The following is a 19,554-nucleotide window of genomic DNA, read 5'->3' on the forward strand; positions in this document are numbered from 1 at the left end:
CACAAGCTGAAACGTCAAGACTGGGCCAAGAAATATCTCAAGACTGATTTTTCTAAGGTTTTATGGACTGATGAAATGAGAGTGAGTTTTGATGGGCCAGATGGATGGGCCCGTGGCTGGATTGGTAAAGGGCAGAGAGCTCCAGTCCGACTCAGACGCCAGCAAGGTGGAGGAGGAGTACTGGTTTGGGCTGGTATCATCAAAGATGAGCTTGTGGGGCCTTTTCGGGTTGAGGATGGAGTCAAGCTCAACTCCCAGTCCTACTGCCAGTTTCTGGAAGACACCTTCTTCAAGCAGTGGTACAGGAAGAAGTCTGCATCCTTCAAGAAAAACATGATTTTCATGCAGGACAATGCTCCATCACACGCGTCCAAGTACTCCACAGCGTGGCTGGCAAGAAAGGGTATAAAAGAAGAAAATCTAATGACATGGCCTCCTTGTTCACCTGATCTGAACCCCATTGAGAACCTGTGGTCCATCATCAAATGTGAGATTTACAAGGAGGGAAAACAGTACACCTCTCTGAACAGTGTCTGGGAGGCTGTGGTTGCTGCTGCACGCAATGTTGATGGTGAACAGATCAAAACACTGACAGAATCCATGGATGGCAGGCTTTTGAGTGTCCTTGCAAAGAAAGGTGGCTATATTGGTCACTGATTTGTTTTTGTTTTGTTTTTGAATGTCAGAAATGTATATTTGTGAATGTTGAGATGTTATATTGGTTTCACTGGTAAAAATAAATAATTGAAATGGGTATATATTTGTTTTTTGTTAAGTTGCCTAATAATTATGCACAGTAATAGTCACCTGCACACACAGATATCCCCCTAAAATAGCTAAAACTAAAAACAAACTAAAAACTACTTCCAAAAATATTCAGCTTTGATATTAATGAGTTTTTTGGGTTCATTGAGAACATGGTTGTTGTTCAATAATAAAATTAATCCTCAAAAATACAACTTGCCTAATAATTCTGCACTCCCTGTATATGGCTGTGTCCTCCCTGAAAGATATTTGGTTGAGGATGATGGCGCTCTCTCAGGATGTTTGTGTTATTCAGCTGGAGATGATGGTACTGTATTGTTCTGGGGGTGCTCATGTTATAAGACTGTAGATGGTTATGGCCTTCCAGAATTTTCATTTTATATTCTGGTATATGGTGGTGGCATCCCAGGATGTTAACTTTATTTGGTTGGAGATAGTTGTGTTCACCTGGGAAGTTTATCTTGTCTGGATGGAGGTGATGGTGTCCCCCAGGATGTTTATATTGTTTAGATGGAGATGTCAATGCCCTCCCAAGATGTTCACGTTGTTTGGATGGAGAAGGTGGTGCCCTCCCAAGATGTTCATGTTGTGTAGATGGAGATGGTGGTGCCCTCGTAGGATGTTTATATTGTTAAGATTGAGATAGTAGTGCCCTACTAAGATGTTTTTGTTGTTAAGACAGAGAAGGTGGTGCTCTCCTATCATGTTTATGTTGGTTAGATGGAGATGGTGGTGCCCTACAAAGATGTTCATGTTGTTTCGATAGAGATGGTGGTGCCCTAGTAGGATGTTTATATTGTTTAGATGTAGATAGTGGTGCCATACTAAGAAGATGTTCTTGTTGTTTAGAAAGAGAAGGTGGTGCTCTCCTATCATGTTTATGTTGGTTAGATGGAGATGGTGGTGCCCTCGTAGGATGTTCATTAGAAAGACCTGGTGGTGCCCCCCCAGGATCTTTATGCTGTTTAAATGGAGATGGTGGTGCCCTACTAAGATGTTCATGTTGTTTGGAAGGAGAAGGTGGTGCCCTTCTATGATGTCCATTTTAGTTGGATGGTGGTGCCCTTCCAAAATGTTCATAATGGTGCGGGCCCACTCTCGTCACAAGTCTTCACTATGTCAAATGCAGCTGTTTCCTTAAAATTTTCATCATTACTAAAGACCAGAATTTTTCTACAGTCCAAAAACTTAAAAGAGGAAGTAGGGGGATGGGAGGTGGTTCATGATGGAAAGTATGTAAAGCACCCAGCAGATCTGATTCCAACCCCATGAGATACAATACAAACATCTGAATCACATGCTACGTGTACAGTATGTTCTCATTCTAGATGCCTTCTGTCTACAAAATGTATATCATGATTCAAAGAGTTCCCTGGAATGGAAACGCTGCACGGAGTAAATGGAGCACGATCAACTATGTGTCTTAGCATTTTACTGGAGACCTTATAACCATGGTCTACTGGGTAGTATTATGTGGGTAATAAGAAAATGATGGAATCATATTTATTTTGATAGATATGGACTGGACTAAAGGTTAAATGCAGTAAATTGCCTAAAAAACTAAAGAAATTAAAGAAATGATTTAAAAATGGACAATTACATTTCGTTAGAAAGTTCTCACAGGTTTTTGCCGTTTTTGAGACCTTCGGTGATCGCCTATAATAAAAGAAGAAGAAAAACCTATCTGAAAGTGCACAATTTTCCTGCAGCGCCACCACAGGGGAAATGAAGCATTACACAATTATCATTAAAATCAATGGGTTGTCCACATAATGCTCAGACAAAGGCCTCATGCACACGACCGTTGTTTTATTCCGTGTCCGTTGCGCCGTTGTTCGTGATTTTCTGCGGACCCATTGATTTTCACATTTTCACGGAAACGGATCACGGAACAACGGAACCCCATTTTACGGAACGGAACACAACAACGGTCGTGTGCATGAGGCCAAACAGGTATTCTCCTCTCTGTGTGAACCAAATATCTCCTTCCCTCCATGTCACACTTACAAGGATCCAGGAAGATGAGATATGTGGAGCTGTTTGCAGGGTCCTTATGTTACTTTCACACTCGCGTTTTGTGCGGATCCGTCATGGACTGATCCGTTCAGATAATACAACCGTCTGCATCCTTTCAGAACGGATCCGTTTGTATTATCTGTAACATAGCCAAGACGAATCCGTCTTCAACACCATTGAAAGTCAATGAAGGACGGATCCCTTTTCTATTGTGCCAGATTGTGTCAGTAAAAACGGATCCGTCACCATTGACTTACATTGTGTGCCAAGACGGATCCGTTTGGCTCCCAATGCGTTTTGGTGTCCGTCTCCAAAGCGGAATGGAGACTGAACGGAGGCAAACTGATGCATTCTGAGCGGATCCTTTTCCATTCAGAATCCATTAGAATGCAAACTGATCCGTTTTGGACCGATTGTGAGAGCCCTGAACGGATCTCACAAACGGAAAGCCAAAACGCGACTGTGAAAGTAGACTTACACTGTTGCTTTTTTTTTTTAAATCCCTATCTTGCCTGTAAAATGGAGGGAGCACAGGATGATTTCCCTTAATAATAATGTAGGTTTTTTGCAGGTAATAGTCAGGGAAAGAAAAGCATCAGAGAAAAATTACTGGAACCCTGCAAAATTGCCAAACAATCTCTCCTCGTTCACCCACAACTACACATCCTTATTACATGAATATCCCAATTCTCATATTAATTGGATGTTGCCGAGAAGTTAAAAAAAATGTTAACAATTTAGGAAGCAAAGTCAGAGAGTCCGGTCAGCATGCGAGAAAACTGTGCTGTGTTCCTGCCAATTTAGACCTTATGGTGTAATTTCTAACAGATTAGGGAAAATAGAGGCATAGAGAGACCCAGCAGGCCGACGTGAAAGGACTCAGAAGTTATATTCCAGAATACAATATACAAGTTACTCTCTGGAATATTTTGTCGTTTACCAGAAAAATCGATGAGGATGCCTCCTAAGGAGCAGCTTATAAAAGCGGCCTGACCGACAATTAGAGCTTTTGTGCAAACACTTTGCATCTGAAATGCGCTACACACTGGTTGTTCTGTATATTAAATAATAGCAGGGCCGCCTCTATTCCAGGGCTCCGAGTACGCTACATCTAAATATAATAGTTATGGTATTCATCTGCCCACATGATTGATTCACTGCCAACCTGATATTTATATATATATATATATATATATATATATATATATATAGTGTGACACAGTGAGAGGTTTTGTCTGGGAAAACAGGTATTTTCCCCCCTGCATGTGCTGCTGGGCTGATTTACAGCCAGGTGAGGTTAAATACCGGACCGGATTCTAAGTGCCGGTCCAGGTTTTGGCAGCACCTAGCTGTCCTTAAATAGGCAGCTGGGCTCAGAAGCCAGGTCTCTGTGTTAGGATCTGGAAGCCTTGTTTCTGAATAAAGGCTTGCTAACTGTTTGGTGTGAAAACAGGTTGGTGCTGCTATGGTCAAGGACTCTTTGAGGCAGAATTGCCGCATGGTGTGAATTACCACCAACACCGCAGAGTGACTTTTTTTTTTAATATGACTGCTTGTCTAAAGTGTGAATAAAACACTGAACTGTTTGATCCAAAGAACTTCAGTGGAAGACAGGGAGACAACCCAGCTAAGTGTGATGGTGGGAGATGTGGAGGACTTGCCGCCGGGTCCTAAATTGGCAGACCTCGATGTCTCCGGGAATAATTTTGGTACCACCCAATGTCGGGACCCAACCCTATCCCAAGCCTGGGAAAATGTGTTAATAGTAGATGGTGAACCACAACAACCTGGGGCAGAGTCAGTGTTTCCCCGTTTTGTGGTTCATCAGGATATGTTGTATCGGGTAAACCAACTACGGTGTGAACCTATTGAACAATTGGCGGTCCCCAAGGCTTATCACAATCTTGTGTTAGATCTAGCCCACCAACACATTCTCGGGGGTCATCTGTGGCTGCAGAAAACTCAGGATCGTATGCTACAGCGGTTTTACTGGCCCAGCATATTCAGAGAAGTGAAAGAGTCTTGCCTGACCTGCCAGATAACTAGCCCCAGCCACATTTCTGTAGTCCCTTAGTACCTCTCTCGATTATCGAAGTACCGTTTGACTGAATAGCTATCGATCTCATAGGCCCAGTACGAAGTCCGTCAGATGGCATTAACACATCTTAGTCATTCTAGACTACGTCACTTGGTACCCGGAGGCGGTGCCACTGCGACATACCTCGGCCAAACTCATAGCTAAGGAATTAATGAAGATGTTTTCCCAAGTAGGACTACCTTAGGAGGTCCTGACCGACCAAGGGACCCCTTTTATGTCCAAGGTGATAATGGGAACTCTGTAGGTTGCTGCACATAAAACAGCTACGGACGTCCGTTTACCATCCACAAACGGTTTAACCGAACATTAAAAAATATGTTGAAAAGGCTGGTGTCTAAAGATGGGAAGGATAGGGACCTCCTTCTGCCCTATCTCATGTTCGAAGTGTGAGAGGTACCCCAGGCATCTACTGTGTTCTCGCCCTTTGAACTGCTATATGGCAGACACCCTCGCTGTCTCTTGGACGTGGCCAAAGAGGCGTGGGAACCCACTCCACATAAAAGTGTCATTGAGGAAGACTTTAGTACCTGGGGTATGTCATTGGGCACGGAGTCATCAAACCCCAAGTGAACAAAATAAAAGGCGATACGGAATTGGCCCCGACCTGTCACCACTAGGCAAATAAAGTCATTCCTGGGAATGGTGGGCTATTACATGAGGTTTGTTCCCCACCTTGACAGGGCTCTTGAAGGGACGAAAATCTGTGATGGTTCGCTGGGATGATCAGGCGGAAGAGGCTTTTGCCGCTTTGAAGTCGGCCTTGTGTAAGTCACCGGTTTTGGTGACACCCGACTTCAATAGGGAGTTCGTGGTACAAACGGATGCCTCCGAAGTAGGCCTCGGTGCTGTACTGTCTCAGGTAGTCAACAGGGAGGAGCATCCCGTTGTCTTCGTAAGCCGCAAGCTCACCGCAGCCGAAACCAGGTACAGTATAGTGGAGAGAGAGTGCCTGGCTATCAAGTGGGCACTCAAGTCTCTCCGCTATTATTTATTGGGGAGAAAGTTCCGCCTGGTGACTGACCACTCCCTTCTCAAGGGGATGAGCCAGGCCAAGGACAGAAATGCTTGGGTCACCCGATGGTTTCTCTCCCTACAAAACTTTAAGTTACAGGAAAACGCGGATGCCCTGTCCCGGGTACACTGGCGTGTGTTCACCCACTCAGGGTGACACAGTGAGGGGTTTTGTCTGGGAAAACAGGCATTTTCCTCCCAGCATGTGCTGTTGGACTGATTTACAGTTAGGTGAGGTCAAATACCGGACCGGATTTTAAGTGCTGGTTCGGGTTTTGGCAGCACCTGGCTGTCCTTAAATAGGCAGCTGGGCTCAGAAGCTGGGTCTCTGTGTTGGGAGCATTGTGTCTGGATGAAGGCTTGCTACCTGTTTGGAGTGAAAACAGGTTGGTGCCGCTATTTTCAAGGACTCTTTGAGGCAGAATTGCCGCATATTGAATTACCACCAACACCGAAAGGTGACTTTTTGTTTGATTATGACTGCTTGTTTTGTCACTTGCCTAAAGTGTGAATAAAACACTGAACTGTTTGATCCAAAGAACTTATTGTGGCCTCTATACTGCGTCCGCTAATCCTGTCTACCAGAGCGAGTCCCCACAATATACAGTTGCAAGAAAAAGTATGTGAACCCTTTGGAATGATATGGATTTCTGCACAAATTGGTCATAAAATGTGATCTGATCTTCATCTAAGTCACAACAATAGACAATCGCGGTCTGCTTAAACTAATAACACACAAATAATTAAATGTTACCATGTTTTTATTGAACACACCATGTAAACGTTCACAGTGCAGGTGGAACAAGTATGTGAACCCCTAGACTAATGACATCTCCAAGAGCTAATTGGAGTGAGGTGTCAGCCAACTGGAGTCCAATCAATGAGATGAGATTGGAGGTGTTGGTTACAGCTGCCCTGCCCTATAAAAAACACACAATGACAACCAATATGGTCCTTAGCTTCTCAATGGAAAATTCTTAGGTAGTAATATAATAACAGAGGCTTTAGTGATGTAAAACTAGGCATGTTCGCTATGGTGTGCGGGGAGGGATGTAATGACAGCCATGCTGGTTTACTCAGCTTTCTTAGAAACAGACGGAAGATAACTAAAAATGAAAAGGATAATCTATTAGATCCACCAGGATTTTTATTTTTTTAGCTCTAGGGGAAGATAAAATTCTCTTATATACTGATTTAAAGAGGACCTTTCACCCCTCCTTTTTTAATAGCTTCATGCATTCACCATATAATAACGATTCTGGAGCATCTTTTCTTACGGCTCTATGTTGTGTAATTCCTTTATTATGTTTACTAGATTTTATGAATGAATTGCTCTACAGTAAGGGTACAGAGGGGTTGTAACCAGTTGGGGGGGGGGGGGGGGGGTATACCTGTACAGTCTGAAAATGGCAGTACACTGACTGGATACAGGGACACACCTCCAACTGGTTACCACCCCTCTGTACCCTTACTGCGGACTGTTATTACATGGGGAATGCATGGAGCTATTAAAACAGGCGTGTCAGGAACGGGGAGAGGTCCTCTTTAAAGAGTGCAAAAAATGTTTCTGGTTTGTAGAACCACTTTCCATAGGCACCATGTTAAAATTATGGAGGGCATCCTGGAATATTGCAATAAACATCTATACTTTGACATCCAGTCGCAGGGCGTGTTATCAAGTGGTACCTGCACTGAATGTTTAGCGTGTGCACCTTTAATATGGAAACAATTACGTCATATTTATGGCACACTTGTATATGGACCGGCAGAGGTTCAGGTTGCTGTATGTGTTGGCTGATTTCCCTAATGCTTCTTTTCAAGACCTGCTTCTTCGGATGTGTTTGCTTGAGGAGCTGCAGGTTCAGAGCTCAGTGGGTGTTCCCTGTGCAGCTGCTCTCTCTCTCTCTTTCACAGAGGCATAACCTGAAGCTCCTGGGCCCTGATCCAAAATGTTTAACAGGGTCTTCCACCTACCAAGTGCTATTTATAATACTGGACACCAGGGCCAGGAGAGAAAGCTGCCCTTTGTCTAAATGTTCTCGGTCAGGGATGTCCAACCTGTAGCCCTAGAACTACAACATCCATCATGACTGGACAGCCTACAGCTATCTGGGCATGTCGGGAGTTGTAGTTCTGCAACAGCTGGAGGGCAGCAGGTTGGGCATCCCTGTTCTAGGTTGTAAGAGGGGATCTTACAGAGACAAGTCTGCTATTTATGAATTTTAGCAACCTGGTTTTGACTACATATAAATGTCTCTGCAGTACTCTGGAGGTGATTAAAGAGGTTCTCCACTTTGGACAATTGCTACATGTTAGAAAAATCCCTTGACAATGAACAGCACATTCTGTTGGGTCCCCCCCAGTGATCAGCTGTAATCTGTGGGGAATCCTGGTATTAAGTGTTCAATTTCCCTGCAGCGCCTCTGCCGGGGAATTGGAGCATTACGCAGCGTTCATTCACATCAACGGGTTGTCTGTGTAATGCAGGACAAGACCGAAGAGATGTTCTTTGTAGCCAGTCTCCGCTATGGCCAAGGGATGAGGATCATGTGCAGAGGACCCCCTCTATTAACTTAAAGGGGTTATCCAACCCCAAAAATGCCCCTCCAAATGCCCGGGCCCCTCGCACAGATTGTACTTACCTCGCTCCTTGGCACCTGCGTCGCTTCTGATGCCCACTCAGCCGCCACTGCATCTCCCTGTCTTGTGGATCAAAATATACGGGGGGGGGTTGGGGGTCAGCCAATAGCGGGCCAAGCTACCCTAGCGTCACCCTCGATGCTAGGAGGGCTTGTCCCCATCGTGGCCTGCTATTGGCTGCAGCGGCGGCCGTACGGGCATCAGAAGTGACGCTGGTGCCAGGTAGCAAGGTAAGTACAATCTGTGTGAGGGGCCCGGGCATTTGGATAAGTGATAAGTGAATGCATGGTCAGGTAACACCCAATTTTTGGGGGGGATTTTGTAAGCATGGAGGAGCATCAAACTACTGCTCATAGGTCTCTACAGGTGCTGTATATGCAGAACGGTTGGAGAAATTTTGTAAAGGTTAGATTCACTGAAGCAATAAGAAAAGTGATGAAAACAACGGCAACCATAATTATTATAATAATCGTCATAATAACAATAATAATCTACCCAAAACACAGGTTAAAAATAAAAATAACCACAAAAGAAATTCTGGCCTCAGGAAGCTCCCAGGACATATTAAACGTTGACTGTACTGGGGATGGTTAGTCATTATCCTCGTGGTGAGCCTGGCACTGTTTTGTAAATACACGCCTATCATCTCCCTCCTGGACCGCAGCCTGGCATTGAGCTGCATCGTGCCATTGTGCTGACTATAATGAAAACGTGCTTCTCTTCCAGCCGCGAGAAACAACCAGCGCTTGTTTCCTTGCGTTTACATACAAATAGGCATGTATCATGAACAAATGTTTTGATGTAAAAATGTCCGTCCTTGTAATGAACAGAGCGTAATACTGTGACTCTGCTTCTCCTGGGGTCATCAGAGTCATGTCCATGGTAAAAATGACCTACAGTACATGACATGCAAGGATGTATGTGCCACAGGGGCAGCCTAAACTCGAGGACCGCATGACGCCTTACAGACACAGGTGTTTAGATGTGTGCAAGCGTCAAGCAGCAGCTGAAAGGGGACATATTTTTGTCTTTGCTGTGGAACCACCCATCCTCTGTCTATGTGAATTATTGCGTACAAGTCCCTTCTTCTACTGTGGCGCATCCTGACAGGGCCTGTAGTGCACAGCGATACCTGCCGCCAGAACTTCTGATCCCCGATGGCCACCATCACTAGCGCTACTGTGTGGATTTCCAAGTGACAAAAGAGGGTGCAGGTTTGCATGCACAAGACTTTATTGGGGGGGGGGATTCATTATGCAACCTGCGCCAGATTTCTGGCGTAAAAAAAAGGCAAAGTTTGTACAAAAAAAGGGCGATTTTTCTTTTTTACTTTTACAACACTCTTTCCAGTTTTCACTCTTACTAGGAAGATTTACTATAATCTGGAATTAGCGTAAATTATAGTGCAAATGTACTACAGCTCATTACCGGCATGGATTTGCTTTTCTGGTGCATGGACTGCCGGAAGATGCACCAAATTTGGTAAAAGGCCTCTTAATAAATTTGTTGCATCTTACTCCAGCACACTATTGATCCAAGACCGGCGTATGATATGCCAGCTTTCATAAATTCCTCCCCCAGTTCTACTGGTTGGGGATCTCCTCATGACATATCTTCAGTCTGAATCCCTGACATCCTGCAGTAAGTGATTCCCGAACCACAAACACACTGTAAAACCAGGGCCCTGCCTGCAAAACTTCCATTGTAATATAACAAAGCCTTTACAATGTGCTCAGTTTTATTGCCGCGGTTTAATTGATGCATTTTTTTTACTGTGTACATACACTGTGTAAAGAGAAGGGTCGAACTGTGCAGTATACAAACAGAATAGGAGCGGGAGTGCTCACAATAGTCCTCGCTGTTCAAACAGATTCTGCATTAAAGGGTCACTGAGTTTTCAGAAAACTTTTGATATGTCACAGAGACAGACTCCCACTGAACAAAACTTTTGATATAAGTGCTGTGACTCCCACCAACCGTTAAAACAATGCTTGAATATCGCACTTTCTCCGTAGACTTTCTATTGAGTCCGTCTCCCCAACAATCAGTGGGGTGTCAGAGTGAAAAAGGGTCTTAGGAGCGAACATTTAATGGAGGCACCAACCAGGGAGCTTGTAGGGTTACAAAGCAGGGTAGACTCACACTGCATGGGGCCTTGTGCCATCCCCAGGGGCAGACTTTGCTTGGTTTGCGTAGAGGTAAATGCTTAGGGCCCTAGAGATCAGGGGGCCCATAAGCAGCTGGCTAAAATTTTTTAAGGGGTGGCTATACCGCCTGTGCAGCTAGTTCAGTTGTACAAGGGCCCAGGGTGCATTGCTGAGAGTGGGGTTTAGAGGGTCCAAAGAGTGGCGCTTAGTGGTGAGACAGGTGCAGAGACTAGTGGTGCGATGTGGCCCAGAAATCTCCCCAATCTGACCCTGACCGTCCTCATGTATATGTTACCCCATGTGGCGTAGTGTCATACAGTACAATAAGTATACTAATTATATCCAATTATCGGCGTCATACAGGGTGGTGCCAAACCATATCCAAATAACATTTCCATACAGGTGCCTAAATCCTAAATTCACAGCCTGTGGTATGTGTAGTCCAGGGAGTACATACAATGACCACCATTTACTAAGCAGGTTACGCCAGTTTTGGGTGTAAACTGTGAAAAAACTGCTGTGAATCATGATGTCTCCAAAACTGTAGCTTGTAACGGCAAAATAAAAAAGGTGCAGAAAAAAAAAGCTGGTGGAACGGTCTTCAATTTCTTAGAAGGATTTTGGTGCAAATCAACGCAAGCTCAAAATCAGAAGTAGGTTTTATTATCTTTTGACTTTTTAGACCAGTCTAAAATGGGCACCAAAAAATGCGAGTGCTACAAAAATGCAGTGCTATACAATATAAATGCCGCCATACAGTGCTTATGTAATGCCAATATACAATGACCAAATAAAAACCTCCATAAAGTAATAATAGTAGAATACAATTTATAAATACCGCTGCACAACTGATATTAAGATTTGTGGTGCTCGCTGCCCTTAGGTGCCAGGCCATTGATTGGGGTGCCCTATGATTTCAGATACTTTATTCTGAGCTGGCATCCACTGACCTGCGGCTGCTGTTGCGTTCCATCTTTACTGCACCATACACACTGAAGCGGCTATCACATCCGATCATTATACACCACAACTGATTTAGCATCGGTGTTATTTTAAACATGGGACCACGATCCAGGGAAGAGAACTGGCTAATACATAGTCACGAGCTGTACATTTGGGAGAGTAATAATTGCTCCTCATTGTGTATAATGAGCATGAGATTAATTAGCGCAGCCTTCCAAACACTTTCTTCTGGTGAAGTCGTCACTTGTGTATTTGTCTGTCCTACATCTGCCAGGCCTCTCCCCAGGCTCATCAGCCTTCCAATATTTGCACATTGTTCGTCCAACTTATTATATCGCACGTGAGATAGATTCCACTTAACGTTGCACAGTACGGCGTGCGCTTGCATTACTTTCCCAGACACAGTCTTTTAAGGCTCTGGGCAGGTTGCAGCTATTTTGGAGAATGAAAACTTGTCACTATTCTTCCATTGCACCCATCTCAGGTGTGGCCCCTTAGGAGACAGAGTCACAGTGGGCCCTGCATCTACCCCACCGCAAGCTAAATGTGTAGAACATGTTTAACCATATAGTTAGGTGCACTCAAGCCCAATGAGCCTTTGCATCTGCTTGTGTTTCTGTGGTGCTGAAGCCATCCCCAAACCCTATAGATCTTAAGAGGAGAAAGCCCCAGAGGTGAAGCTATAGGCAAACTCGCAAACACGTCATTTGTGACTTTTTAACGTCACTTTTCTAGCACAGGGAGATGATAAATCTCCCCCTAAATGTATAAAATTCACATTAAAAAAAAAACTCTCAGTACTATTCTCCTCATATTTCCTTAAAAACTGTGTGAAATATACACTGCTCAAAAAAATAAAGGGAACACAAAAATAACACATCCTAGATCTGAGTTAATTAAATATTCTTCTGAAATACTTTGTTATTTACATAGTTGAATGTGCTGACAAAATCACACAAAAATAAAAAAATGGAAATCTAATTTTTCAACCCATGGAGGTCTGGATTTGGAGTCACACTCAAAATTAAAGTGGAAAAACACACTACAGGCTGATCCAACTTTGATGTAATGTCCTTAAAACAAGTCAAAATGAGGCTCAGTAGTGTGTGTGGCCTCCACGTGCCTGTATGACCTCCCTACAACGCCTGTGCATGCTCCTGATGAGGTGGCGGACGGTCTCCTGAGGGATCTCCTCCCAGACCTGGACTAAAGCATCTGCCAACTCCTGGACAGTCTGTGGGGCAACGTGACGTTGGTGGATAGAGCGAGACATGATGTCCCAGATGTGCTCAATTGGATTCAGGTCTGGGGAACGGGCGGGCCAGTTCATAGCATCAATGCCTTCGTCTTGCAGGAACTGCTGACACACTCCAGCCACATGAGGTCTAGCATGGTCTTTTATTAGGAGGAACCCAGGGCCAACCGCACCAGCATATGGTCTCACAAGGGGTCTGAGGATCTCATCTCGGTACCTAATGACACAGTCAGGCTACCTCTGGCGAGCACATGGAGGGCTGTGCGGCCCTCAAAAGAAATGCCACCCCACACCATTACTGACCTAATGCCAAACCGGTCATGCTGGAGGATGTTGCAGGCAGCAGAACGTTCTCCACGGCGTCTCCAGACTCTGTCACGTCTGTCACATGTGCTCAGTGTGAACCTGCTTTCATCTGTGAAGAGCACAGGGCGCCAGTGGCGAATTTGCCAATCTTGGTGTTCTCTGGCAAATGCCAAACGTCCTGCACGGTGTTGGGCTGAAGGCACAACCCCGACCTGTGGACGTCGGGCACTCATATCACCCTCATGGAGTCTGTTTTTGACCGTTTGAGCAGACACATGCACATTTGTGGCCTGCTGGAGGTCATTTTGCAGGGCTCTGGCAGTGCTCCTCCTGTTCCTCCTTGCACAAAGGCAGAGGTAGCGGTCCTGCTGCTGGGTTGTTGCCCTCCTACGGCCTCCTCCACCCTCTGCCCTAACCCCTGAAGACGAAACATGTCGGGGGGCAGCGTGAGGCTTCAATTTTAATACAGTGCATGTTGCAGCCCCAAACAGCGTAAGGGGAATCGCAACACTGAACATACAGTATGCTGGCAGCGCGCAGCCAGCTAACTAGTAGTGACCTGTACCCTGCACCTAGTAAGGGGGCGCTGTATAACACTATAGCAAACTAAATAGATGAGTGAGGACTGCAATGCACTGGAATTTTAATATTTAGTTAAGTTAGAAAATACTTTTTTATAAGCATACCAATAAAAGTTAAGTATTAGGTATATGAGTAGGTGCTGGATTAATAGGTGTAAATCAGTCCTTAGGACATTAGTAATTATTATGGTTGTAGACTCAGTCTCATGCTACCACTAGAGTGTAAGCACCGCCAGCATTCAAAAGTGACCAAAACATCAGCCAGGAAGCATAGGAACTGAGAAGTGGTCTGTAGTCACCACCTGCAGAACCACTCCTTTATTGGGGGTGTCTTGCTAATTGCCTATAATTTCCACCTGTTGTCTATCCCATTTGCACAACAGCATGTGAAATTGATTGTCACTCAGTGTTGCTTCCTAAGTGGACAGTTTGATGTCACAGAAGTGTGATTGACTTGGAGTTACATTGTGTTGTTTAAGTGTTCCCTTTATTTTTTTGAGCAGTGTATAATGAATTCATCTATATGTGCCCCAGAAGAGCAGCCATTTTTCATCTCTGTTTCATAGACTTAAAGGGGTTATCCAACCCCTATAATGACCCATCAATGCCCGGGCCCCTTGTATACATTATACTTACCTGCTACCTGCGTCGCTCCGGATCCCTGCACGGCTGCCGCTGTATCTCCCCGTTGCTCAGATCAAAACATCCGGCGACGAGGGGAGCAGCCAATAGCGGGTCGCGACAGGGACGAGCCTCTGTAGTATTGTGGGTGACTCTAGGGAGCCTCATCCCCGGGCATTGAGAGGAGGTCATTATAGGGGATGGATAACCCTTTTAAGACTAGGTTTGTGTCTGGCTGTAAGGCAACTGACTGCAGCAGCAGACCTCCCCTCTGTAGAGAGCAGGAATACTAAGGCCCCATCCGTCAGCAAGTAGGGATGAGGTGCAAATTAACCTGTGTAAATTTCGGAATTGCTGGCATGTTTTTATACCGTTTTTATCCCTTTTAAATGTACAAAAATTCTGATTTTATCTTGTCGTAGTGAAACCATTATTGCTGAATTATTAGAAGCTTCCGACGTAGGTGAAGATTGAATCATTTAACACTACAGTAAGAAAACAAGCTACCCCTCCTATCCAGCCTTACCGATGATAGACCACTGGAAACAGATTGCACAGTTAGGGCTCATGCACACGACCGTATGTATTTTGCGGTCCGCAAAAAACGGATCCGCAAAAAATACGGATGACGTCTGTGTGCATTCCGCATTTTGCAGAACGGAACAGCTGGCCCCTAATAGAACAGTACTATACTTGTTCGTAATGTGCACAATAATAGGACAGAAATTTAGGAACCCCCTAGACATTAGATGATTGGCCGGGGCGGCTGAAAGAGTTAGATTTGTGTACACAGTGCGGCCACCTTTACAGGTTATAGACCGGCAATAATTCTGAGCATCACGCGTCGGAGTAGAATATTACAGTATTTCTTGCACAGTCTGGACTCAGAAATCCTTGTAAATAGAATAGGTGATTCATACATTTCCAGGAAAATTGCGATAAAGAGCAGCAGAAGATGCTTCGACATTTATTATATCGAGTACATATCTGGGTGTGGGTGTGAGGGTGTCATGCAAATGACCATATTATCCTGTCACTTTGTACCTCTAGCACACGGCTGTGTTGTGACAAGGAGAAGAATGTAACAGGGTGACTCACGGAGAAATCCGTCCATGATGGAATTCATAATGCAGGAGACGAAAAACACACCTAGAAACCATGGTAAGCTCACACAAACACCGTGGGACAGCGTCAATTCTCCGACCAATAAGAGAGCCGCCTTCATTACTAGAATTGGACAAATACAGACCCTGCAGACCCCCAAAAATACCCCTACCTGCCCATCCACAGATATCCCATCCATTGTACCAGTGTATTTAGCAGAAAGGGTAACTTGTGAGAGGACTGTCCATGTTGGATGAAGCCATACATTTTCTGGAAAGTGAAAATGTGTCACTCAAGACATTAGGAAAGTTTTTGCAATTTCTAAAACCAGCAAAATACCTGTGAAAGCCAAAAGTGAACCGTTAGTGGGAGAGCCATAGATAAAGACCCCAACTTTAAGGAGGACCACCTGGAGGACGACAGTCCTGGATCTGAATACTTTTGTAATTTTTATGTAATAAAAAATTTTGCAAAACCAATGAGTTATTCAATAAAATGTATTTGTATAGCGCCACCTGCTGTTTGTTCCTTTCTTTATCTCTCCCTCTATCTCAGTCCCCCTGTCATATCTACTGTTAGAAGCTCTAACAGTTGCAGAGAGCAGAGCCTCTAGGTGTAATGGTAACGCCCCCGTTGCTCCTAGAGGCTCATTTGCATATATAAAAACATAATTTTTCTCAGTAATGCGGGCACATATGAACATGGGACCAACACAGGTGTCTTCAGCTCCCAAGCGCACATGGAACAGGTCAACCAGCTTCATAGGTGCAAATCTGCTGACATGTGCCCTTTAATCATGGGATGACCCCTTTAAGATCTCCGCATCGACCTTTCCTTTTCTTTCTTTTTTTGTAGTTCCATGGTAATAATAATCTTGACTAGGACTTTTCCGTCAAATAGACAATCGCCCCATGTGTTTATGTGGAGGTCCCTTCTCCTGGGCAGCGCAGATTAACTCTGTTGCTAAGCAGCCTGATACTGCAGACGACCGAGGGAGAACAAATAGAGATAATAAGTATCTGGTGCACAGTTATTGTTTGTGCCATGAAATATATATTTAACCTGTGAGAAGCGAAAATATCAGACTCTGGGGCCCGGCTTTATGCTGGGGTCTGGAGGTAGAGATGAGCGAATTTCCGCTTATGAGTCCTGCATAACGGAAACAGGACGGATCCGTTATGCAGGCCATAGACTTCTATTATGACGGAATGAATAACGGACTGTCTCTAAAGGCATTCCGTCATAGAATTGCGTTATGGTCTGTGGTAACGGAATTCATAACGCAATTCACCTTTTACCACCAAACGAAGTGTGAACGAATTTCATACACGGAAATTCGCTCATCTCTTTGTAAGGACAATACGACAGGTGGGTTCTGTACCAAGCAGCGATGTTTGTTTTAATGTGCAAATGTCATGCAAATTACAGATACTACATTGAAATACAAGTTTTTTCCATTTGCGGTAGTTGGCCTCTGTTCTGGCTGTTATGTATATTATCAAAATATGTGTTTCTTCTTTTATATTTTACTTGCAAAAATATATCATATACAATACATACATTGTCTATTCATCTGATATCTATATATGTAATTATCCATCTATCTATATCTAATAGTTACCTGATATTTAATATGTATCTAGGGTCTATCTGATATCTAACTAATACCTATCTGATTATCTATCTATCTCATATCTATCTATCTGATTATCTATCTATCTATCTACCTATATCTAATACTTACCTGATATTTAATATGTATCTAGGGTTTATCTGACATCTAACTAATACCTATCAGATTATCTATCATGTCACACCCCATCAGGCCTATACCAGTTTTTCTTTGGAAAAAATGTAGTTCAATGTCAGCAGCTGCTCATCTCATGTGAGTAAGGTGTCCAAGAATGAGACCTAACAACTGGAAAGGCCCTTTCTTTTAAATCTGACCCATAATTGTCATATGGCATCCGCCTCTCCAATATGAAATGGGCAGATTAAGGTTGGCTGTTCACTACATCTACCACCAGGAGGCACTCTACAAATGCAGCAGCCCTGCTCACAGTGACACCAGCTCCATCACAAAAATAATCCCATGTCCATGTGCCTCCACACGTGCTGAGCAATTAACACCGGGCTGACAAGACGCCATTTGTATAGTATAGCAGTGATGGCTAACCTCCGGCGCTCCAGCTGTGGGTGAAACTACGACTCCCAGCATGCTCCGTTCATTTTTATGGAGTTCTGAGAACAGCCAAGCAAGGGAGCATCTTGGGAGATGTAGTTTCACCACAGGTGGAGTGCCGGAGGATAGCCATCACAGTTCTAGGGTATGCCTAAACATATACAAGTATAAGGAGACACACTGGGGTCCTGTCCTGTATCGCAGCGCTGATGAAAATGTTAGTTATGGCAGCATTTTAGCAATTCTGTTTGCTTCTTTACAAATTAGTTGCAACAGGTGGGACAAGTCCAGCCTGGCCTCCATCCATGTAATTAAGTCAATAATTTATTCAAAGGGTGTGTATACTTTTGCAAGCAAACGTTGTTCCAATGGAAAAAATTTTTAAAAATGAAGGGACCCAACAAATAGCCTTGAATAAAAATCTCCTACCGTTTTTTGTGTATACAGCTCCTATGCAGACCTATATGTCTCCATGGTTACCGCTGACAAACAAATCCTATTCCTGCAGTCATGTTATCATTCTCGACAGTAGGAAGAGAGTATGCCTGAGAGCAGACCCAGACATTAGAGCTGTGTACACAAAACGACTATTTTTTTCAAATCAGGACTATTTTCAGAGATGCTAATTTTTTTTCATTCTAGATGTAGAATAATACATTAAAAAAAACATGGTTGCAAAATTTTTTATACCCTTTGATGATACAGATAATGCATTTAGGCTGGATTCACACCCTTGTTCTGCACCTCCATAGGAGCAGATCAACTAAACTAACGGCAGTACTGGAGCCGTCATATGACAGATACATAGCGTCAGTGGATGATATTGGGGATCCGTCAAGTTTCTGTCATGAAGGTCAACACTTTACCAAACAAAATAACGCAGCATGCACCACCGCATTTATTATTTTTGTGACTACACCCTAAAGAGGCCATGCAGCCATTGTGGGGTCCATAAACTAAATGGACAATAAAAAAGAAATAAATAAAAAAAGAAGTAATGAAGAATGGACACTTCTATGTCATGTCGTGTGGCGGCTGTAATCTCTAATGATCGTACAATGAGGAATAATTATCTTGTCACTAATCAATGTCCCAGAGGACGGCCCCAAACCTGTCAAGACCGAAGAATGTCGCGAACAAAAAGAAATGTCTTAGAGAAATGACAAGAGGCCAAGAAAAGTCAAACACTTTGCTAGAAATCCAGAGGATCGGGGTGTCACCGGGGCGAAGGAATGTTTTTTTCTTAACGAAAAATTGTTTCAGCAACGCTAGCGAAAGCATCTGTTACCTAGGAAACAAGAACCGGTTCACCTTCAGTGCACAAAATTTGAAGAAACCTTCAGCATGTTTCATAGATTTGTCTATTTTTAGACTCTAAATTAGTCGGCGGATTTGGTGGTTAACAAGGTAATATATTTATAACAAAAGAATAATAAATGAGGAAGACGATGGGGACCCCGAGAATCAGGAGCGATGGATTATAATGAGGACTGAAGGAACCTCGTACAATGAAATATGGTACAGGACCTGTTAGCAATGTTAAAGGGGTTTCCTATAAGAGGATTTATTGCCGATCCACAGGACAAGTAATGAATGTATGATCACTGGGGGTCCGACCACTGGGGGTCCCAGAAGCCCTGTGTGAGTGGAGCATAATTGCATATGTGTGACAAGTACTTCACTTCTATGGGACTGACAGACTACAGCACTTGGCTATCTTTGTCATTCCCACAAAAGTGAATGGAGCAGTGGTCACGCATGCATACTACCACTGCAATCACACATGGGTCTAAGGTACCTCCATTTTCAAGATTACTGGGGGTCCCAACAGTAAGACAACCGGCAATCATCATTTTATCACCTGC

At 43.9% G+C, this 19,554-nt stretch overlaps 1 protein-coding gene across 1 annotated transcript in view; it reads right to left on the reverse strand.

Moving 5' to 3' along the window:
• The window catches only part of PDE4B (phosphodiesterase 4B), a 269,408-nt gene that overhangs the window by 181,948 nt on the left and 67,906 nt on the right, over window positions 1-19,554 (reverse strand). The gene's annotated exons all lie outside the window — the stretch shown is intronic.

This window comes from Bufo bufo, chromosome 9 (assembly GCF_905171765.1).
Source record: "Bufo bufo chromosome 9, aBufBuf1.1, whole genome shotgun sequence".
In the NCBI taxonomy this organism is placed as follows: Eukaryota; Metazoa; Chordata; class Amphibia; order Anura; family Bufonidae; genus Bufo; species Bufo bufo.